The sequence below is a fragment of the Lepisma saccharinum genome, chromosome 29 (genome assembly GCF_977018435.1).
Source record: "Lepisma saccharinum chromosome 29, izLepSacc3.1, whole genome shotgun sequence".
NCBI lineage: Eukaryota > Metazoa > Arthropoda > Insecta > Zygentoma > Lepismatidae > Lepisma > Lepisma saccharinum.
Window position 1 is genome coordinate 31,101,832 of NC_139257.1, and position 24,932 is coordinate 31,126,763.

The 24,932-nt window shown below is 40.5% G+C and overlaps 1 protein-coding gene across 1 annotated transcript in view; it reads left to right on the plus strand.

Moving 5' to 3' along the window:
- The first annotated feature begins 2,123 nt into the window (after window positions 1-2,123).
- The window catches only part of LOC145981588 (adenylate cyclase type 6), a 464,667-nt gene continuing 441,858 nt past the window's right edge, over window positions 2,124-24,932 (plus strand). The window contains exon 1 of the mRNA XM_083114946.1: window positions 2,124-2,592. The gene's annotated coding sequence lies outside the window, so the exon portion shown is untranslated. The remainder of the gene's footprint in view (window positions 2,593-24,932) is intronic.

Genomic DNA, 24,932 nt, shown 5'->3' on the forward strand with positions numbered 1-24,932 from the left:
TAGATCATTGTACAGGTTTGTTCTTTGGATGACGACTGTGGAATTCATCACATGTTTGCCGTTGCGAGAGACCTAACACATGCAGAATCACAATTACGGCTTTCTCTTGCATAGTGTACATTCCATCCCAGACATCCATTTCATCTATATTAGTTTACATGCAAGACATTATCAATTTTTCAATTTTTCAATCCCAATGAGACTGGACTTTTGGGGCACCCGGTTGTTCACCATTCTGTCGAATTTTTCTTAAGGAAATTCTGCAAATTTCCTTAAGATGTACATGCCAGTACTCCTGAAATCCGTTCAATGTAGCACAAAAGTGGGCTGTTGTCAGTTTGGGCTTCCCAGAAGTATAAAATGAAGGAGCCTATTCATACATTTTCTCTGCAATTTCCAACAGTGACGTACCGTAGTTCATAAGTCTATGTTTGCATGTAAACTACACTTAAAATTAATTAACAAAGTTGTTGCGAATGAAAAGTTCAAATTTTTCAGCCACGTTTGTTCTTATCCATCTGTAAATATCGCTTTTTTTTCTAGGGGCCAAACAAGGTACTTCCTCTTCAAATTACTTCAGTTTGAAGTCATCGCATTTGAGCAACTAAATAATAAAAAATAATAATAGTAACAATTAATACAAATTACGCAGACTGAAATGAAATTATATGTGTGAAATGTATATTTTTAGGCCATCATTCATTTTTTTTCCAAGGTGGGGTAACGAGCCCCCATTCCCCCCTCTGGACGCGTAGGTGTAAACTAGTTGTTTACACGAAGACAAACATCACTGATGGACAATTTAGTAAAGCACCATCCACGGAAACAATACAATGAATAATGCGGTTAATAGCTATGCAAGAAAAATCTAATTTATGAATATAATAATCATAAAATTTTTATACACTGTGATGAATTCTATGGAAATAGTAAGGTAGTGATGTTGCATTATGAAACAAAGAGGGCATTGTGTGTGTACTGATAATTTGCAAACTATTACATGCATTCATAATATCATATCTTCTTTTTGTTAGTCAAACATATTGTTCGATGCTCGATAAGCAAACATGAATCTTCCGTTTAAGGAAATAATTATTTTATTACAATGCCAGTGATGTTTTTATATTAACTTTTGTAGAATGAATTTTGTATGCTTAATGTGAAATCATGCATCCTGCCCAAAATGATTAATTAAGAACACTTCCCGTTCAAACTAGGCAATTTAAAAAATGCATACTTTTTAAATATACAAAATTGACACTTTTTAGAATGGTTCCTCTTTAAATCTCCCTACTATACTGTGACTAATTATGAACAATAAAAGAGAGTGATATCAAATCAGACGTTCTTAATATACCTTACAAAATAGTAACTTTTCACAAGAAGTTTGGTATAATTCGTTCTAATATGTCATCATGCACAGGCAGGTTAAGCAATTTTGAGTAAATCGTGTAAATTGAACTCAGAACTACTTGATTCAGCAAATTGTTCCAATGAATTTCGAGAGATCGAGAATTAGTCGATCCAAGAACATCGAGACGACACCGACACATGCTCGAGAATGTATGTTTTTGCTTTGCCCATATAAGTATTTTTTTAAGTCTTCGCATTAAATATTACGAGATCGATAGATCGATATTTTTACTTTCGAGATCGAGACGAGAACGAGATAAGCTTCCTCATCTATTTATTTTTCTTAATTTCTCATTCAATGTCACTTTTCTGCCGGCCCTCGTGGCAGAGTGGTTAGCACATCGCGCTACGACACCAAGTTCAAACTCTGGATATTGTGTGCGTGTATTTCTATTTTTCTACTCGTTCATTTCTCCATTCATCTTTATCGTCGAGATTGACCTAGGGTGGTAGAGTAGCGTCGTAAATAATCACAACTGCTCGTTTTCATACACAACACCCACAGGATTGTTCATTCCCCGTGCCGTAAAGTTTTCGCTTCCCTGTCGTCATATTCCGACACCCCGCCTACCAAACGAACTCTCATGGCCTCGACGGGAGGATGGCTTTGTCTCTCGGTTTCCATGGCAACGTCCGAAGAGCGTCGAGCGTAGATGGAGCCACTGCGAAAGCAGAGGAAGGCTTAACCTAGCTACGGTCGTAATCAGTCGGTTCCGACGAGCTGTAGTGTAACATCATCAGCATAAAGAGGAAAAAAACAGACTTCGGTGCGTCGCGATCTAATACGGCACCAGCAGCTGTTCAACCACCTGTTTGAACCCTTTGGTGCAAAGGAATGAACACCGTCGTGCTGCAAGACGTCTGAAACAAACAAGCTTTTTTCATCTTACGTAGCGACGTAAGTGCGTGCGTGTGTGTGTACGTATATATCGCACTATTTCCTCCCACCGATGCATCGCATCGTGTGCAATGTTTGTCCGTGAACTGCACGTTCTGAGTTCGCTTTCCTGCAGCGCTGACGTCACTCTTTTGGTGACATTGTGACACTGTTATTAAGGCGCCGGATCGTTGAAAGACGTGGTCATTTCGCCTGTGGTCGTTCACGGCGGGGAAATTAGCCGCGACCAAATGAGATAGGCAATTCTTCCTTTTTTAACCCACCGGCAACTTCGCATTCAGGTGAGTACTGATTGTTTTCTTAACTGCTTTATTCGCATCAGCCCCATTTCATTGTTTACAAATTTCGATCTGATCAAATAAGACCTTGTTTTATCTTTAAACACAACAGTAAAAGTTCGTTGTTCACAAATCTCGATCTGGTCAGATAAGAGTAATCGTTCTATCGTTTACAAATCTCGATCTGGTCAGATAAGAGTAACCGTTCGTTCGTTTACAAATCTCGATCTGGTCAGATTAACCGTTCGTTCGTTTGCAAATCTCGATCTGGTCAGATTAGAGTTTGAAATTGGACTGTGCCCATTAGGTATATCTATAAAAGCCACAGTCCTATTTCATTGTTTTCAAATCTCGATCTGGTCAGATAAGACCGAGTTTTACCTTTAACCACAGAAGTCCAAGTTCGTTCTTTATGAATCTGGATCTGGTCAAATAAGACGTTTTTATCTTTAACCACAGCAATGGTTCATTGTTTACAAATCTAAATTTTGTCAGATATTATTTTAACTACAGTAATAGTTTGTTGTTTACAAATGTCAGATTAGAGTCTATAACTGGATCATGCTTGTTAGGTTCTTCTGTAACCGTAGCAGACCTATTTCGCTGTTTACAAACCTCGATCTAAACAGATTAAGACACTTTATTTTTATCCAAAGCAGTCCAAGTTCATTGTTTACAAATCTCGATCTGGTCAGATAAGACCTTATTCTATCTTTAACCACAACAGTCAAAGTTCGTTGTTTACAAATCTCGACGTTGTTAGATTAGAGTTTGAAATTGGACCGAGCCCACTAGGTTTTTCTGTAACTACTGCAGTTCTATTTCATTGCTTACAAACATCTATCTGATCAGGTAAGTCCTTGCTTTATCTTTAACTACAGCAGTGGTTCATTGTTTGCAAATCTTGATCTGGCCATATTAAGACTATTCCTTTATCTTTAACCACAGCAGTGGTTCATTGTTTACAAATCTCGATCTGGTCAGATTAAGACTTTTCTTCATCTCTAACCACAGCACTGGTTCGTTGTTTCGATCTGGTCAGATTAGAGTTTGAAATTGGACCGTGACCACTTAGGTTTTTTGATAACCGAAGCAGTCCTACTTTGTTGTTTACAATCATTGATCATCTAGTGAGATAAAACCTTGCTTTATCTTTAACCACAATATTGGTTCGTTGTTTACAAATCTCGATCTGGTCAGATTAAAGCCTTATTTTATCTTTCACTGCTGGTTCGTTGTTTACCAATCTCGATCTGGTCAGATACAGTTCGAAAATTGGTCCATGTATGATTAAAGTAGATGATTTAGAGCAACTTCTTATAAAGTTTAAAAAGAACGTGCCACCTAGGTTTTTCTATGACCGCAGCAGTCCTAGTTTGTTGTTTACAAGTCTTCATCTGGTCAGGTTGGATCTGAAAATGTACCTTCGCTCGTGTTAATGTACATCCTCAGCAGTCCAACTTGGTTGTTTACAAATTTCGATCTGGTCGAAACTTGACCGTGACATCCAGTTCTTTCTTAATTAATCGCAGAAGTACTATTTCATTGTTTACAAATCTCAATCTGGTCATATTTTTATTATATTTAACCACAACTGTCCTAGTTCGTTGTTTACAAATTACAATCTGCTCAGATTAGAGTTGGATATTCGACAGCGTCTTTCTATAACTCAAGCAGTCAAATTTAATTGTTTACAAATCTCGGTCTGGTCATATTGAAGCTTGAAACTGGTCAGTGACCAGCTAGTCTATGCCTCAACATGGTATCGAACTCGGGAGTGCTGTTGACTCAAAAGTTTCGTAAAACGGTTGATTTCCATGAAATTCTTATGGAGTTATTTCTACCTGTTTACTCGAAAATACTTCAAAATGCACTTTTTGATACTCCACACTTGCCACTAGAACGTTTTGCACAAACTATCATTATTATAAATTATCGTCATTTGCAGTAGAATGCCGAAATGAGCGTTTTTCGCTCGAGCGGCAAATAGTTCGCACGGGCAACGCTAGATGGCATACAGAATTGATAGATCTTCCGTTCGAGCGAAAAACGACCGAACGAGCGGAATACACTCTAACTCTCGAACTCTATTAGTGCACCTATTTTCGTCATTTGTCTGTGGTAGTAGGTTCTCAATTATGGATCGTGAAGTTAAAGACTAAGTGAAATTGAAAATAAGTGAACACAGTCATTATCTTTGTATCCTGGAATATATACAGCAAAGATGATTAAGTTTACAGTGACCAGTGCGTAGTTGGAGATTGGTTACTTCATTTGAACTCTCCAACCTAACTATTGCCTATTTTTGTGGGAGTAGGAGAAGGTTTATTATGGATTTGCCTCTCACCCAACAGGTCGCTAGGTGCCAGGGCTTGCCCCGAGTTGATAGCTTCCGGGAGATGAGGCCTGCTCAGAAAGTTTATTATCCAAGTTTAATAGTGTGATTTTTTTTTTAAAAAAAATATCAACAATTTTAATCACTTTCAGATTTAAAAAACATTTATACTTTGTAGATTTCGGTAACGATTAGATAAGCCGGAGACGGATTTCTTCAAATTTACAGGAGAAAAGACGAGAAAGTACTTACGGAATTGCGTTCTTGTGGACTTTCTGAAGCCGGGGAAATAGTTTTTTCGAATCGTGCAACTTATTTGGCCTGTAAGTAAGGTATTTTTCGTCATTCATGCATCTCCGTTGCACGATAGCTCGTGCCGCCATTACCGTCGACTACGTGAATCAAACGTTCGGTTATGTAACCCCCTGTCAGTGTAGCAACCACGCGGTAGTTTGACAAGATGTTTTTTTTGGTTAATTTATTTTTCTATATTTTCCTAACATAACTGAACCTAACCTAACCTTCCGTGAATGGTTTGTAGAACAATTTTCGATTCAAAACGTTTTGTGAATAGCTTGTGCGGCATTTATAGATTCATAGGTTTGGAAACACTGCACATCAGCTGACAATACTGCATATCAGCTGACGACAGACAACGTGAGTCAAGATTTGGCCGCTGAATTAGCAACGACAAATAAAGAATTATATATAATGTTAAAAATAACGTGTTTTTCATGGGAAAAAATGTGATCCCCACGTTGAAAAATGTTCTGCTATGCATATGAGGTAAGTAGAAATGATTTTTATTTAAAAAAAAAAACGAGTTGAATGTGTCTCGGACTTATCTAACTGGTACCTAGATTTCAGAAAGAGTTTTGGTGAAAGTACATAAATCTCGTAATCATTCAGTGATGTTTATTGGGCTCTTAGATACTAGAGCATTTTGGAAGGGTAAGCAGTGAAACAAACTGTGTGTTGAAAGATAAAACTCGGAGCTCATACAGTAGGGAAATGTACGTATAATATTATGTACATTAAACTACAAACACAATGAATGTCTGTTGCTTCCCAACATGGACAAAACTAGCAACTATTTAGTGTAGAAATATATACAAAACAGAAAATATTGTTTTTGATAAGCTATAAACAATGCCAATCTAATTAAACACAGCGGCTGATGAAATTTAGCAAACTATCAATTCGAATCAATGAAAATTAACTTCAAGGACCAAAAATGTGCTTTGAAACCAGCTTTGAAACACCGAAGAAAATTTATCGTCTCAGTTTCATGAGAAGTAAGGCAACACAATTCAGGCTCTATGCCCTAACAGACCAGTAAATAAAATACACATTAATTGTGTTTTGATGTGAAAGTTTTTCATGGAAAGTTGTGATACACACTCCATGTATAGACATCAGAAATGAAGGAATTGTCGGGTAACACTTTAAACATCGAGAAACAAATGGGTCAAGTGTTCGAATCTAGGCCTGGACGTCGGTGTTCTTTGTGAGTGTCCCTTCATCAATTTTATTATGTCACTCAATCACATCTTCTCGATTAGCCAAAAGTGACATAAACCCGAAGTAACATAAACCAAATTAATAAATGAATAAATCGAAAATAAAATTTGCATATTTTATAATTACTCTGCAGAAAGCATACAAGAAAGTTTATATATGTTTTATTTTAAAGGATCACAAATTGTAACAAAAAAAATCGATATATATAAAAAATCGAATTACAGTAAAACCTCGTTAATTCGGACCCCGATGAGCCGGACTTCGCTTAATCCGGACAGGAAAGAAAAGCAGAATGCAAGATTTTGAATGTGGCTAGAAGTCAACAAGAGGACTTCCCAAGGAAAAGGCAGTCAACCACTGATGAAATTTTGTTTCCCGCAGACTTTGTACTGTACTGTATTTAGGACTATGCCCTTTAAATACACCATAATAAACGTGTTTTCTTGCTCCGGTGTTTTAATGCACTTTCTCCTGTTATTTTAGGTTATTTCAGTTAATCCGGACTTTCGTAAAACCGGTCAACTTATCCATCCCATTAGTCCGAATTAACGAGGTTTTACTGTCCTCTGCAAATTGTAATTTACATAAAACATCCGATATTTATAAAAAATCGCATTATTTATATCCACCTCACTAACTAGTAATTGGATATTACGGCGCTTGTACACAGCTCAGACTTGTATCATAGAAGATTCCCAGAAAGATTACTGTTGGTCCATGAGAAATGCCTCTTCTAGTTAATAGAGAGGATTAGGTAGTAACATTTTGGCAGAAACTGAACTGAAACCAGCCAGATGAGGCCTAGAAATATACAATGTTTATGACCAACCACTGCAGAAACTAATTTGGATACGTTCCTGCTTTTAAGGTGCCGATATACTTTTTCCCGCCTTCTAAGCCCCATCCTAAACCCCACGCGTTATACCTATCTTTTTCCTCTTCTTTAAACTGGTACAGAGTCTGTGTCGCTAGCAACGTGCTTTAACCAGCGTAAACGATCTGTCAATCTTGAGCCCTTTGGACTTGATTCAATGTGTATGTGGGATGACTTAGATAAATGACGTGTTGATCTCTAGTATAAATTCAACAGTGTAGGTCTGGAAAATGAGTAGTGTATACAGCATGTTTGATTCTTGAAATCTAAAGCTATTTGGCATAGTAACCACATTTGCTAGTGTCGCGGATTGAAAAAGCATGTGTATTTTCAACAGTCGTACGCGTGTTGGCGTAGCGGTAACGTCATCGTCTTGTGATCAAGAGGTCCCGGGTTCGATTCGAAACCGAGACGACCTGGTAAAAATCAAGACGAGGCACAGTGCCTTAGATTCTGTCTCCTTTCAGGCTGTAGTAAATTTTAATGGACGATATTTGATTGATTGATTTGGTGTTTTAAGTACATTTTATGCACAGTAAGGCTAATCGGGACTGGACCTACAGTTTAAAGTGGGATCCGATCCACTATGTGCCTCCACCGGGTATCGAACCTTGATTACAAGGCGACGACGCTACCAGTATGATATTACACACAGAAAACTAAATGCATCATATCGATTAATGCACCAGAATGCATCGGTTGATGCACTTAGGTGTGTTTTGTAGCTTCTTCACAGAATCAGATACACCATTTGATGCATTTTGGTGCATTTTTGTATGCCGTGAAAGAAACACCAAAGATTCACTTTAATGCATTAGTTGATGCCACTTGATGCACCTTCCTGCATATTTTTGGGTGATGCACTTAAATGCTTGGTCTGTGCTGCAGACTTTATGTAGCTTAGACGAAACGTTTAAGTGCATTATCAAAAAAGATGCATTGTAGTGCATCAAAACAGATCAAGGTGCATCAAAACGCATCAGCTGATGCATTAAAATGCATCTCGACTGGAAGAAAGCCTCCCGTGAATCAAACAATGCACTTTGGAGTTTCTTTCACGACATACAAAAATGCATCAAATGGTGTATCTGATTCTGTGAAGAAGCTACAAAACACACCTAAATGCATCAATCGATGCATTCTGGTGCATCAATCTATATGATGCATTTAGTTCTCTGTGTGTAGAAAACTTGGTACCCGTGACCCTCTGTACCCGCTGGAGAAAGTGAAACCTTTTGCATGGTTTATGAAGATTTTGTTGTTCATGAACGTTTTCAGTTGATTGTAGCTCTCGGAAATGTGTAAGTAAAGCACCAGGTGGTTATAATTAAAGTGACGGTGTTCAGAGTGATACAGCACGGGCTGTAATGAGAGTAGCAGTCTGAAACTTCGTAGATATGCTAATGAAGCAATGCGCTCGCGAATTATGCAATTATGAACATAGTCATTATCTTTCTATCCTGGAATATATACAGCAAGGATGATTAAGTTTGTAGTGACCAGTGCGTTGTTGGAGATCGGTTAGTTCATTTGAACTCTCCAGCCTAACTATTGCCTATTTTTGTGGGAGCAAGAAAAGGTTTATTATCCATTCGCCTTGACTCATCTCACCCAACAGGTCGCTAGGTGCTGGGGCTTGCCCCGAGTTGATAGCTTCCGGGAGATGAGGCCTGCTCAGAAAGTTTATTATCCAAGTTTGATAGTGTGGTTTTTTAAAACAAATATCAACAATTTTAATCACTTTCAGATTAAAGAAAACATTTATACTTTGTAGATTTCGGTAACGATTACATAAGCCGGAGACGGATTTCTTCAAATTTACAGGAGAAAAGACGAGAAAGTACTTACGGAATTGCGTTCTTGGCCGGGGAAATAGTTTTTTCGAATCGTGCAACTTATTTGGCCTGTAAGTAAGGTATTTTTCGTCATTCATGCATCTCCGTTGTACGATAGCTCGTGCCGCCATTATCGTCGACTACGTGAATCAAATGTTCCGTGCGTTCGGTTATGTAACCCCCTGTCAGTGTAGCAACCACGCGGTAGTTTGACAAGATGTTAATTTTTTTTTTGTTAATTTATTTTCCTAAATTTTCCTAACCGAACCTAACCTAACCTTACGTGAATGGTTTGTGGAACAATTTTCGAATAAAAACGTTTTGTGAATAGCTTGTGCGGCATTTATAGGTTCATAGCATGCAATACATTTAAGTGTAGTGAAAGTAATTTTTTTTTTGTTGAAATTTATTTTTCTAAATTTTCCTAACCTAACTGAACCTAACCTAACCTTCCGTGAATGGTTTGTAGAACAATTTTCGATTCAAAACGTTTTGTGAATAGCTTGTGCGGCATTTATAGGTTCATAGGTTTGGAAACACTGCACATCAGCTGACAATACTGCATATCAGCTTACGACAGACAACGTGAGTCAAGATTTGGCCGCCGAATTAGCAACGACAAATAAAGAATTATAATGTTAAAAATAACGTGTTTTTCATGGGAAAAAATGTGATCCCCACGTTGAAAAATGTTCTGCTATGCATATGAGGTAAGTAGAAATGATTTTTATTTAAAAAAAAAAACGAGTTGAATGTGTCTCGGACTTATCTAACTGGTACCTAGATTTCAGAAAGAGTTTTGGTGAAAGTACATAAATCTCGTAATCATTCAGTGATGTTTATTGGGCTCTTAGATACTATAACATTTTGGAAGGGTAAGCACTGAAACAAACTATGTGTTGAAAGATAAAACTCGGAGCTCATACAGTAGGGAAATGTACGTATAATATTATGTAAATTAAACTGTAAACACAATGAATGTCTGTTGCTTCCCAACATGGACAAAACTAGCAACTATTTAGTGTAGAAATATATACAAAACAGAAAATATTGTTTTTGATAAGCTATAAATAATGCCAATCTAATTAAACACAGCGGCTGATGAAATTTAGCAAACTATCAATTCGAATCAATGAAATTTAACTACAAGGACTAAAAGTGCTACAACCAGCTTTGAAACACCGAAGAAAATTTATCGTCTCAGTTTCATGAGAAGTAAGGTAACACAATTCAGACTCTATGCCCTAACAGACCAGTAAAAAAAATACACATTAACTGTGTTTTGATGTGAAAGTTTTTCATGGAAAGTTGTGATACACACTCCATATATAGACATTAGAAATGAAGGAATTGTCGGGTAATACTTTAAACATCGAGAAACAAATGGGTCCAGTGTTCGAATCCCGGCTTGGACGTCGGTGTTCTTTGTGAGTGTCCCTTCATCAATTTCATTATGTCACTCAATCACATCTTCTCGATTAGCCAAAAGTGACATAAACCCGAAGTAACATAAACCAAATTAATAAATGAATAAATCGAAAATAAAATTTGCATATTTTATAATTACTCTGCAGAAAAAACATACAAGAAAGTTTATACATGTTTTATTTTAAAGAGTCACAAATTGTTACATAAAAAGCTTCGATATTTATAAAAAATCGAATTACAGTAAAACCTCGTTAAGCCGGACTCCGATGAGCCGGAATGCGCTTAATCCGGACAGGAAAAAAAAGCGGAATGGAAGATTTTGAATGTGGCTAGAAGTCAACAAGAGGACTTCCCAAAGAAAAGGCAGTCAACCACTGATGAAATTTAGTTTCCCTTTAAATACACCATAATAAACGTGTTTTGTTGCTACGGAGTTTTAATGCACTTTCTACTGTTATTTTACGTTATTTCAGTTAATCCTGGCTTTCGTAAAACCGGTCAACTTATCCCCTCCCCCATTAGTCCGAATTAACGAGGTTTTACTGTCCTCTGCAAATTGTAATTTACATAAAACATCCGATATTTATAAAAAAATGACATTATTTATATCCACCTCACTAACTAGTAATTGGATATTACGGCGCTTGTACACAGCTCAGACTTGTATCATAGAAGATTCCCAGAAAGATAACTGTTGGTCCATGAGAAATGGCTCTTTTAGTTAATAGAGAGGATTAGCTAGTAACATTTTGGCAGAAACTGAACTGAAACCAGCCAGATCAGGCCTACAAATATACAATGTTTATGACCAACCACAGCAGAAACTAATTTGGTTACGTTCCTGCTTTTAAGGTGCCGATATACTTTTTCCCGCCTTCTAAGCCCCATCCTAAACCCCACGTTATACCTATATTTTTCCTCTTCTTTAAACTGGTACAGAGTCTGTGTCGCTAGCAACGGGCTTTTACCAGCATAAACGATCTGTCCAGTGGCGTACGCAAGGGGGGGGTTACCGGGTTTAAACCCCGCCCTTGAGCTTTTGAAATATTATGGAAAATGCTGTAGAAAAAAAAAATTAAAATGGCTAATTTATCACAGTCAAAGATCTGCGACAGTAATAATAATAATAATAATAATAATAATAATAATTTGAATTATTATTCCCATGCGGCATGAAGAAAAACACAACATTCCAAACACAATCTAAGCGGCCGCAAAGTTCAATTTTGCAATTTTTTTTTTGCAAAAAGTCGCGCAGTGACTCTTGCGAGAATTGTGAAAATTCCTTGCTTCCTCGTAGTATGCCGACCTTATTGCAAACGTTCTTCCCGGTACTGATTTCACATCCCTATTGTGAACTCTCAAGTGATGCTGAGTCTACATCCACATCATTAAATAATGTTGAAGAAGTCTTTTGTGAATCACCTAGAAGGGATAAATGTGTTGGAATGTCTATAAACTTACTTTACAACGAAAACATAGACTCAGTGGAATTTAGCAACATGTATTCTCGCGCTTCATCATTATCCTGGGCGAGTTCCATAGGTAAAGGTAATGTAAATTCCCCCGTACATATAGCACCGTGCCATGAAGGCACACGTAGTGGTGTGGTGGGTCCCAAAGATTCTCGATCTCTAACTATTTTGCAGGTGATGTGATCAGCACCATGCTCCGGCAGCCTTCATGCCCCAGGGTTGCTCTCAGGTACCCATTGCTATGAGGCTGGGTGCGGAGACAAGGCTGGATAAATTCCAACCAATTCCGGGAATCGAACCCGGATATCCCACGAAGTTGTCAGACTAGACCAGCGCGGCTCCTTGAATGAGTTTCATATTTCGATTATTTCAATAAATTTAATATACATATTTGCTTGTTTTTATGGATTTTCTTCACACTTAAAATGTCTCACTTATCATATACAAATAACCGTTGACTAGACAATTATTTTGTAACAAAGAAACAAAAGAAATGTAATTTTGTTCTATTTCTTTCATAAATAGCAGCTGCATTAGTAGTAATTATTAGTAGTAATTAAACTAATTAATTATAAGAATTATTAATTAATTAAAGTATAATAAAACAATGGTACTGTGAATTTGTAGAAAGTTTTCGAAATAACACCCCCCTTGATGAAATCCTGCGTACGCTACTGGATCTGTCAATCTTTAGCCAGTTGGACTTGGTTCAATGTGTATGTGGGATGACTTAGATAAATGACGTGTTGATCTCTAGTATAAATTCAACAGTGTAGGTCTGGAAAATGAGTAGTTTATACAGCATGTTTGATTCTTGAAATCTAAAGCTATTTGGCCTAGTAACCACATTTGCTAGTGTAGCGGATTGAAAAAGCATGTGTATTTTCAACAGTCGTACGCGTGTTGGCGTAGCGGTGACGTCATCGTCTTGTGATCAAGAGGTCCCTGGTTCGATTCGAAACCGAGACGACCTGTAAAAAATCAAGACGAGGCTCCTTTCAGGCTGTAGTAAATTTTAATGGATGATATTTGATTGATTGATTTGATGTTTTAAGTCCATTGTATGCACAGTAAGGCTAATCGGAACTGGACCTACAGTTTAAAGTAGGATCCGAACCATTATGTGCCTTCACCGGGTATGGACCCTTGATTACAAGGCGACGACGCTACCAGTATGATATTACACACAGAAAACTAAATGCATCATATCGATTAATGCACCAGAATGCATCGATTGATGCACTTAGGTGTGTTTTGTAGCTTCTTCACAGAATCAGATACACCATTTGATGCATTTTGGTGCAGTTTTGTATGCCGTGAAGGAAACACCAAAGTGCATCATTTGATTCAAGAGAGGATTTCTTTCAGTCGATATGCACTTTAATGCATCAGTTCATGCACCTTCCTGCATCTTTTTGGATGATGCACTTAAATGTTTGGTCTGTGCTGCAGACTTTATGTAGCTTAGTCGAAACGTTTAAGTGCATTATCAAAACAGATGCATTGTAGTGCATCAAAACGCATCAACTGATGCATTAAAATGCATCTCGACTGAAAGAAAGCCTACCTTGAATCAAATAATGCACTTTGGAGTTTCTTTCACGACATACAAAAATGCATCAAATGGTGTATCTGATTCTGTGAAGAAGCTACAAAACATACCTAAGTGCATCAATCGATGCATTCTGGTGCATCAATCTATATGATGTATTTAGTTCTCTGAGTGTAGAAAGCTTGGTACCCGTGACCCTCTGTACCCCCTGGAGAAAGTGAAACATTTTGCATGGTTTATGAAGATTTTGTTGTTCATGAACGTTTTCAGTTGATCTTAGCTCTCGGAAATGTGTTATTGTGAAGTAAAGTATGTCTGTTATCTTAGAGTGTTACTTTACCGTGTAGCAGAACAGTCCGAAGGCTTCACGCAAGTGAATATAGCACCCAAAACGACTTTCCACAACAGCAGCTATAATTTTACGTAGTTAGGTTAGGATTGTTAGGTTTGGTACTGATAGTTATTTTCGACTTGTTCTTTCGCAATTTTTGTGTGCATACAAACAGTTTTTACTAACAAAAAGCTGCGAAAACATGAAAATGCAGGTTTTAACTTACGTGGGCCATTGTTTGGGATCAAATATCTCCGTTATTTGTGCTTTCCTAAAGCTGGAACCACTTTTACATTACGTAAAACATTGAAATCTGTCGATTAAAAGGAAATTCGACGTAATCCTCGGGAGGGTACAGTGGGTAAACGGCCCCGAAAGCTGAAATTGCTTCACTATGCGACTTTCTGAGACAAGGCAATAGATATCTAACCAATTCATTTATTGATAGGTCTATTTTGTTTATCGCACTTATTAGGTTAGTCCATTAGTGTCAACTGCACTATAGGAGGAATATATTCAACTTTACCCATAAAAGTTAAGATATTCAATCAAATATTATGTTATAATAATATTAGAACTATTTAAAGTAACAATATTCCATTCAACAACCTGTAGAGCGTGGTTACGCAGATTCGGGTTAAAGATCTATTTTGCAAGGGTTCGCAGGTCTAAGCACAATCGAATCTTAGAATGACTTTTAGAAAAAAGCAGAGTGAGAAAAATTAACAAGAATAAATGCAAGTTAACGGGAGAGAGAGAATGAAAGAGAGAACAGAAGCGAGAGGGAGAGAAAGAGACAGAGAGAGAACAGAAGCGAGGGAGAGAAAGGCAGAGGGGGAGAGATAGAGAACAGAAGCGAGGGAGAGAGAAACAGAGAGAGAGAACAGAAGCGAAGGAAAGAGAAAGAGGGAGAGAAATGAAGAGGGAGAGAGAGAACGATAGAGAGAACGAGAGAGGGAGATAGAGAGAGAGAGAGGGAGAGAAAAGAGACAGAGGGAGAGACAGAGAGAGAGAGACACAGAGAGAGGGAGAGAGAACAGAAGCGAGAGAGAGAGATAGAGGGGAAGAGAAAGAAAGAGGGAGAGACAGAGAGACAGAGAGAGAGACACAGAGAGAGGGAGAGAGAACAGAAGCGAGAGAGAGAGATAGAGGGGAAGAGAAAGAAAGAGAGAGAGGGGGAGAGAGAGAAAGAGAGAGGGAGAAAGAGAGAGAGGGATAGAAAGAGAGAGAGATGGAGAGGAAGAGAGAGAGATGGAGAGAAAGAGAAATTGAGAGGAACAGAGAGAGAGAGAGAGAGAGAGAGAGAGAGAGAGAGAGAGAGAGAGAGAGAGAGAGAGAGAGAGAGAGAGAGAGAGAGAGAGAGTTAAACAGAATGAAAGTGAAAGTGAGATAGAAAAGCAGGATAGAAAAGTTAGTAAAACAAGTAATCAACAATTGAAATAGTAAGCACGAATAACTTTTTCCCAAGACTTTCAAAGGAAGATCTAGAGAAAGAAAGAGAAATAGAAGCAGGAAAAATAATAAAAATATTGAAATTAATAAGAAAACATAATTTTTCCATATTCCTGGAGGATGGGGTTAAATTACTCCCATTTACCCTTGCTACGGCGACTGTGTTCGTTATCAATTCCTAAAGCTTTGGTTGGTTAAGTTTTGTTTTACGTACACTTTTATGCACATATAAGCTAATAGGGACTGAACCTACAGTTTAAAGTGGGATCTAATACTCTCCAACGGGTATCGAACCCGGGACCCGTTGATTACAACGTTACCAAGCAATCCAAACCTCTCTATCCGTGCCTGTCATAACATCATGAAATTCTTGATTCTAAAATATTACGAGTCATAGGCTTAATCGGCCAGTGACTGTATGACAGAATGGGAAAAACAATGTCAAAATCATTAAAAAAATCCCTGAAAATCATATCCAGAAGGGGCATCTTAACAACGGAAATGAGGCAGGCATTCTCCACATCCATCATCACTTCCTTCGTGTTTCCTCCAAGAAAATATACAACGTCATTACAAAGTTGACACAAACAACGCCCTTCGTCACTTGCAGACCAATTAGCGTCTCTATTCAACCTAACGGTCGCTAACCAAAACACAACGTGAACACATTCTGTTCAGATCCTTTAGAGCAAATAGCTAGGTGGTCGGTGGCAATGGCGTCACCAGATAATTCTGTTCTAGTGGGACGAAATATTTTTAAGCGAGCTCTGTATCCGTGTTTAGGAAGAGTAATATTCTCTTTTCTTCCTCTGCTTTTCATTATACTCTTGTTTGTTTACTTGTGCGTCTCTCTCTCCTTTTCATCTTTTGTATTTTCTTATCTCTGTTTTGTTACCTTTTCTAATAATTGCGTTATCTGTTTCTCTCTCACACACTTTTCCACTGTTCTCTCAATCTTTCTTTTCTTCCATATTCCTTTATCTCTTTCTACATTTCCATCTCTTCTTGATCTGTTTTCATCTCTCTTTCTTCCTTCAATTATCTCCACATATATATTTTCTTTTCCTTTTCCATTTGTCTACCCATATTACTCTTTCATTTTATTTATTTCTCTCTCTTTTTTGTCATGTACTTCTTTATATTTTTTATGTTTCATTCATTCTTTCTCTATCCTCATTTATTTATCTGTTTCTTTGTTGTTTACTTTGGTGTGTCACTCTTTGTCTTTTGTTTCTCCCTTCTCTCAGTCTCCTTTTCATCGTGTGTATCTCTATCTACGCATTTTTTCTATATTTCTTTCTTCGTCTCATTTCCTTAATTTTCTCAGTACATTTCTTTCTTCTTTCTTTTCCTGTTTGACTATCCCTATTACTATTTCAATCTTTCTTTTTCCTCCTATTCTCTACCACTTTCTTCCTCTCCTTTTCATCTTTTCTATTTTCTTATCTCTGTTTTTGTCCTTTTCTCTTTTATTCTTAACAATTGCGTTATCTGTTTCTCTCACACACTTTTCCACCGTTCTCTCAATCTTTCTTTTCTTCCATATTCCTTTATCTCTATCTACATTTCCATCTCTTCTTCAGCTGTTTTCATATCTCTTTCTTTCTTCCTTCAATTATCCCATCTTCCCTTTTACTCCTATTCTCTGTCTTCCTCTTTCTTCCTTTCTATCCATTTCCTTCTCTTGAACTGTGTATGTGATTCTTCCTTACTACAGATATTTCTGAAAATCTCTCCTGTAAATCGCTCTGGTCGGTGAAGGGCTTTCCAGAAAAGGAAATAAAAATGCTAACAATTTAAACGCAGTGAATTTTCAGGGGGTCTGTTTGTAACTACTTTTCCTCAACATCAACAAGTGACATTTTCATGAATCTTTTGAGGTTTTGATTGACTGGTTGATTTGGGTTGATCTTACTTCGCCCTGCCACTTTTTGGCTAATCGTGAAAATGAGAATGAGTGATAACATGATGAAATTCATAAAGGGACACTCCCAACGGACACCCATGCCTAGGGCTCGATTTGAACCACCCCGCCAAGGAGGTTGGCTGAATCTTTCAAAGGGTATGACTACAGTAAATCCTCGTTAACACGAATCCTAAGGGACCGAAAATCAAGAGTTCGTGTTAAAAAATATTCGTGCTAACCGGGGACTCAAATGTTATTGTTGCAATACAGTTCTTTCTACACATTAACCATAGTAGTGCAGGTGGCCCGGTTCTGCGCCCTCTTGTGAGGAGCTGAAGTGAGGAGCTCGCCTTAATGGATTTCTATCGTAAGGCATGAGCTCTATTTGATGGCGCAGTGTTGCCAGCTCCTTACTCGAAAAAATCACCAAGGTTTTTGGTCTAACCTAACCTAAAACAAGGAGCTGGCAACCTTTTTCTCGCAGTGTTGCCAACATCTTACTCGAAAAAATCACCAAGGTTTTTGGTTTAACCTAACCTAAAGCAAGGGGCTGGCAATTTTTTTCTCGCAGTGTTGGCAACACTACACCCGAAAGTAAAGCTCGGTGGGGCTTGCTTTAATGGTTTGCTCTTGTAAGGCATAACCCCCCCTATTTTCGGACACAGTATTACCAACATCTTACTCGAAAAAAATCACCAAGGTTTTTGGTCTAACCTAGCCTCAAGCAAGAAGCTGGCAACCTTGCTTGAGGCTTGCCTTACAGTGCATAAAGCAAGGTTGCCAACCTACTGGTACTTTTGCCATAATCTTTTACAAAAAAGAGAGAGAGGAGAGAGAGAGGGAGGGAAGAGTTAAACAGCCGACAGCCTACCTACAGCTTTTTTTGTCTAACCTAACCTAAAGCAAGGGGCTGGCAATCTGGCTTGAGGTTTGCTTTACAGTGCATAAAGCAATTTTTGCCAACCTACATATACTAAACAAAGAGAGCCGGCAACAAATATGTACTGCCGTAAAAGAGAGAGAGATGGGTGGATGGTAATATAGTATGTGCGTGCGTGTGTGCGTATAATATGTAGCATTATTAACTAGAGTGTGTTGGCAATTTACTTACAACTAAAAAAAAAATAGAGATGCCAACTTTGCTGTAAGATGAAAAGAGAGAGAGAGAGATTTATGGCTGACAACGGTGGTGGGCGATGTCCTCCCTCTTCTGTGCAATATGATATTATGATGTTACTGTAGTTTTTGACGGGGATTACGAGTTAACTAAAAAAAAAAAAAAACCCTGCAACTAGAGAGAGTTGCCAACACACATACGCTATTGTAAGAGAGATGGATGACTGGGAGGGGCAGCATTTCTGGCTATTCGCAGTGGCGGATGTACTTCCTGTTGTTTTAAAAGCTAACAATAATGATGGAATTTCATGCTGACAGAGCGGATTTCTACTAGTCCACGTTGTTAACCTACATATTACTCCTCGACTAATAAAACTAGAAGCTCGAGGGCATTAACATTAGACCGTCACAGACTTTCACATTACCCATCACTGATGCCGCCAGAACCAAGTTTCCTGCTTCTATTCATAAACAAAAAAAAAAAAGACGGGGAGAAAAGAAACATGTACACGCTTCCGTCACTATTTTATAACAACTAGGGGAAGTGGGGCGGGAGGCGGACATGTAACGGGAGATCACACAAGCGAGCTTCCTCTACATATTTGAGGAAAACAACGCCACCCATATATAAATAAACCCCTCAAACTAACACTAATTAGAATTATCCTACAAAATTTTTCTCGTAAGGCATTTTTTTGTAAACACTCTACCACCAACAGATCACATATAAATAAACATACCCCCCCAAAAAAATGCGCTCCATGAAAAGTTGCCCTGTGTGCAAGAGAACCAAATCAAGCAAACATTTTGCAAGACATTGTCGTACCTGCGTGCCAGGCAAGCATTTAGCTGCCACTGAACTATGTTCCGGATGCAATATACAGATCACAATTGCGTATGTCGAGAAGCATAAGCTTAATTGTCTAGGCAAAAATACATCTGGGGCCCAGCCTTCGACCTCCACCAAGAGGAAGGCAGAAGCAGCCTCCATCAATGCACCACCCACGAAACGCGTCAAGCCTGTGGCGAAAGCGAACCAGACTGCTTTCGAGCGGTTGTTAGAGGACTTTGTCCTCACTTCGGAGGGCTCATGCGGCGTGCGTAGCTTTTTGGAGAACGTGCAAGCCAAAATCATTTCCATCCTCGGTGATGCGCTTGCAACGCACTCCACCAAATTCTACGCATCGCTACGTTGCCAGTACAAAAAGCCGTCTGATGAAATTTACAGCTTCTGCCACAACACCAAGGCGAAGACGCTGCATCTGGCGGATGTCGACAACCTCGAGGTCATCTACAACCAGTTTGCCGAGGAGCTGGTGGCGAAACAAGAAGAACATGAAGCTAAAGGCTCGGGGGGTTCGCTGTGTGGCGAGCCTCACGAACTGTGCGTCAAACTTTGTAAGTTCTTGCCTCTCTCCGCCTCCAGCTACGTCCCCTTACCACCTACCATTGTGGCAAAGAAGGCCGTCCTGAACATTCAGAACAGTGACGCCAAGTGCTTTCTCTGGTCGGTGCTTGCAGCGTTGCATCCTGTCGACAGGAAAAACCAACCACGCCGAGTTAACCACTACCTACCCTACGAGGCAGAGCTGGAAGTTGCGATGGCTGGGATCGACTACCCGGTGGCGCTTTCGGACATTCGAAAGTTTGAGGTTCGTGCACGGTTGGCCATCAACGTTTACGGTCTCACTGACGAAAATGCGGTGTACCCCATCAGGGTGAGCGACGTAAACGTTGATGGTGCGCAGGAAATTCACCTTCTGCTCATCAAGGATGAGACCCATCACCACTACACCCTCATTCGCTCGCTCTCTCGGTTGGTGTCGAGCCAAAAAAGCAAGCATGATGGAAGCATAGAAGTTTGTCGAAGGTGTCTGTTCACTTTTGACAATCAAAAACAGCAGGATTATCAGCACATCAGAGGCTCCAACATCGCTGCAGAGAAGCTTGCCAGCCACAAGATCTACTGCAATGCCAACGAGCCGGGTGTGGCAGTCTTGCCCAAACCTGGCACCGTGGAGCGTTTCCACATGCACGGTGCTATGGTGGAGCACCCCGCTATCATCATCGCGGATTTCGAGGCCTTCCTCAAACCCCTGTCCACTTGCGATCCCGACCCTGAAGTTTCCTCCACCACCCCTTACCAACTCCACGAGGCTTCGAGTTTCGCATACGTTGTGGTGCGACGAGACCAGCACATTGCCCCCGAGCCCTACGTGTACCGTGGTCCCGACGCAGCCAAACACTTCCTCGAGAGGATGGTTGTCGAGGCCAACGAGATAGGGAAGGTACTGTTGGCCCCCAAGTCTATGCTCCCACTGTCTCCCGACGATCAACGTAGACACGACGAGTCCATCGCTTGCCCTGTCTGCGACAAGGAGTACACCGCCAACAACCGTAAAGTCCAACACCACGATCACTTTAACGGTAGGTATGTTGGTCCTTGGTGCAACGGATGCAACCTCATGGCCCGGGACCCGCGATTTATCCCTGTGTTTTTTCATAATGGCTCGGGATACGACTTCCACCACCTCGTCAAGCATCTTGGGTACGACGACATGCGAATCAACGTCCTGGCGCAGAACGAGGAGCGTTACATTAGCTTGAGCAAGTGGGTGCGAATCTCAGGATCACACTCTACCGTCGAGCTTCGCTTCCTCGACTCCCTGAGGTTCCTCCCGGCCAGCCTCGATGCTCTCGCAGGGAAGCTTAGCGACGAGCAAATCCTCATCACCTCCGGAAACTTTCCGAACTTGGACGCCGGCCTCTTCAAGCGTAAGGGGGTCTATCCCTACGAATACATTACAGACCCTTCCAAGTTCGCAGAGACGTCGCTACCTCCCCAGGCGAAGTTCTACAGTCAGCTACGCGGCTCGAACATCACCGACGAGGAATATCACCACGCCCAGTCCATGTGGCGCGAGCTGGGCTGTCGAACTCTCGGGGACTACCACGACGCCTACCTCAGACTTGATGTGACGCTCCTCGCCGACGTGTTCCAGACGTTCCGTGCGACCGCAATAAAGATCTACCAGCTGGACCCTGCCTACTTCTACAGTCTCCCCGGACTGGCGTGGTCAGCCATGTTTCTGGTGACGAAGATCGAGCTGGAGCTTCTTTCGGACGTGTACATGATGCTGTTTGTGGAACGTGCCGTGCGGGGTGGAATGGTCCAGGTGTCGCAGCGACACTCGCACGCCAACAATCACCACATGGCCACCGGCTACGACCCCTCACAACCGTCCAGCTACATCATGTACACTGACGTCAATAACCTCTACGGACACTCCATGATGCAGCCACTCCCTTTTAGAGGCTTCGAGTGGGCTGACCCCTCCAACTTTGACGTTGAAGGTTTCGACGATTCGGAACATGGGTTCTTCGCCGAGGTGGACCTTGAGTTCTCCGAGAAGCTGCAGGATTTGTTTAGTGATTTTCCCCCTGCACCCGAGTTGAAGTGTCCACCGGATTCCAACCAGAAGAAGCTCGTCATGGATTTCGAGCCCAAGAAGAATTACGTCCTGCACTACCAGAATCTCCGGTGGCTGATGCAGCGAGGGGTCGCGGTCCACGCAGTTCACCACATCCTCAAGTTCGAGCATTCTCCATGGTTGAAGCCATACATCGAGCTCAACACCGAACATCGCACAGTCGCCACTTCTGATTTCGATCGCGATTTCTTCAAGTTAATGAATAATGCGGTGTTTGGCAAAACTATGGAGAATGTACGGAATCGCATGGACATAAAATTGGTAACGAGGAAAGCACAATGTCGCAGGCTCGTAGCAAACCCATTATTTAAATCGAGGACTATTTATAATGAGCAGCTTGCTCTGGTGCATATGAGGAAGAGTGAGGTGAGGCTCGACAAGCCAATTTATGTTGGTGCCTCAGTATTAGACCTGAGCAAGCTGCACATGTTCGAGACGTACTACGACATATTACGTCCACATTATAGCCACAACATCTCGCTTCTCTACACGGACACGGACAGCTTGGTGTACCACGTCCACTCAGCCGATGCATACAGGGATATAATCACGGCACCAGCTTTGGTTAACCTCTTCGACACCTCGGGCTATCCCCAGCCGAACCAGTACGGCATCCTGCCCCGAAACAAAAAAGTACCTGGCAAACTCAAAGACGAGAAGGACGGTGATGTAATTCTCGAGTTTGCAGGTCTTCGCGCCAAGGCCTATGCCATCAAAGCCGAGGGCAGCGTTACCAAGAAGGCCAAGGGTGTCGGCAGACAGGTGGTACGGGAGCATCTCACATTCGAGGACTTTGTCGATTGCCTCAAAACCAGGTCGTCGGTTCTAAGAGCAGAACAGCGCATCCAGAGCGTCGACCATATCATCACCACAAACAGAGTTAGAAAAATTGCGCTGGATCCCAACGACGATAAGAGGTGCGTCCTCGAGTGTGGTATTCACACATTGCCGTGGGGGCACTATCGCTTAGCAGAAAGCAAAACCTGCAACATATGTCCATCTTCAACAGAACATTCATAAAAACAAAACAAAAAAAAAACACTTTGACTGTCATTACAAAAAACTTTGACCGTATTCTTAAATAACCAGCATGCCTATGAATTTGTTCGGTTTCAAAAAACAGATCATTATGGAAACCATACCAGATCATGAAGTCTTACCTTCCGTGTTACCTAAACTCAACGGTCTGTTGATTATTCACCTCAACAGCATTTGGACGAAACTGAATGACGATGTGGGCAAGATGTTTTATGTTTTTAATAACAATTTACATTTCTACGAAATTCCGATCGACGGGAAACTTCAAATCACCGTGAATCCGGAAAACGCAGGCGAAATCAAAATTTCTACCGGCAAAAACATTTTTCGAATCAAGCACGACAAGATGCTTTCTAACATTACGTACGATGTGTCCGCAGGAGATTATCTTTACATGGAACTCCTCGGAGATTACGACAAACTTATTCCTCTCTTCGTAGAATTACGAATCGTCTATCGTATTATAAATAACCGTTAACCAAAAATGCCTAACGACATTTTCGGCAACACCAAGCGTGTGGACCATGCAGAAGAGATTCTCATGTTGGACATTCGAGTTAAGAATTTGAGGACCGATTTGATCGCTTTGCAGGAAACCTTAAACAAAAGTTTAGAGTCGGAAATCGCTACGCTCCAAACGCAATGTCTCGACCCCATTCTGAAAATCGATTCCGAGCTGAAAACGCTCATAAAAAATTATGTCGACGTACCTTCTTACGACAGCGTTCAAAATATACAGTTGAGCGTGGATTCGCTTCAAAATGATTTGGCCAAATTACAGCAATTTCAATCGAAAAATGAAGATTTGGAAAAATTGAAACTCGAAATCGAAGAACGAACTTCCGCAATAGAATAGAATTTCTCTGAACTTCAAACCGTGGTGAACGATATAGATGCAGAACGCTTGCACGTCGTCGTTTCCAAATTACAAGAAGAATTCACCAGCACGTTGGAAGAAATTAAATCCAAGTTGCAGACTTTGGAAGATACAATGACGAACCTACCATCGTCGGACGAACTGCAGGTCATCGGTAAAAGCGTCGCGAACATAAAAATTCAATTGGAGGCCTATCAAGATTTCGAACACATTCAAACCACCATCGCTACGCTTCAGGCGTCCTTGGAGTTGATCAACGAAGAAATTAAAAATATTCACGCTGAAGCGAGAGCGTTGACGAGCATACAAGACACGTTAAGCACGGTTCAGCAGAAGATCGAATATTTAGAAAATTTAAACGTCGAAACGAATCTCGCTCATTTTCATCACGTACTGGACAACATACAGGGTGACTTGGAATCGTTACGGACGAGCGTGCCTTCGAGCGAAGATTTGGAAAAATTGAAAACGGCGGTGACGGCACTATCCGAATCGAGCGACATCAAAAGCTCATTGAGCGATCTCGAGAGTAAAGTGGCCAATCTCCCCACCTCCAAAGAATTGCACGCTTTGAAAAGAAACATATCTCGAATGCTGAAACGACTAGAAACGGAAACGGCGAACGTGGAACAGATTCGAGACGAAATTAGTTCGCTGGTGTCGACGCTGCCCACTTCGCAGAGCGTCGCCGACCTTCACACGCAGTTTACAGAGATGCGAAGCATCGTGAACGATCTTACCGAGAAGAGCTCGAAATTGAATCAAGTCGAGAACCTTCAGAACATCGTCGTCAACATCAGAGATCAAGTTGGAGTGCTGGAATCCACGCAGGAATCGACGCTGGCATCTTTCGGTGCCAAGTTGCAAGAACTCAACGAAAACTACAAGCAGTTGAACGTGGAAGTGAAAATCAAACCGTCGTTTTCTACCGTAACGGATACCATAGTCGAGCATTTGCTGCCCATCGAAAATAAACTCGGACAAGTTCAAAGTAATCTGCTCGGCGTCGACACTAAATTCGCTAAACTGCATTTTCTGCAAGCCATCGAAATCAACAGCGTACCCAATCAACAGAGAATCTCCACGTTCGTCGAAGGTAACAAACTGTACAT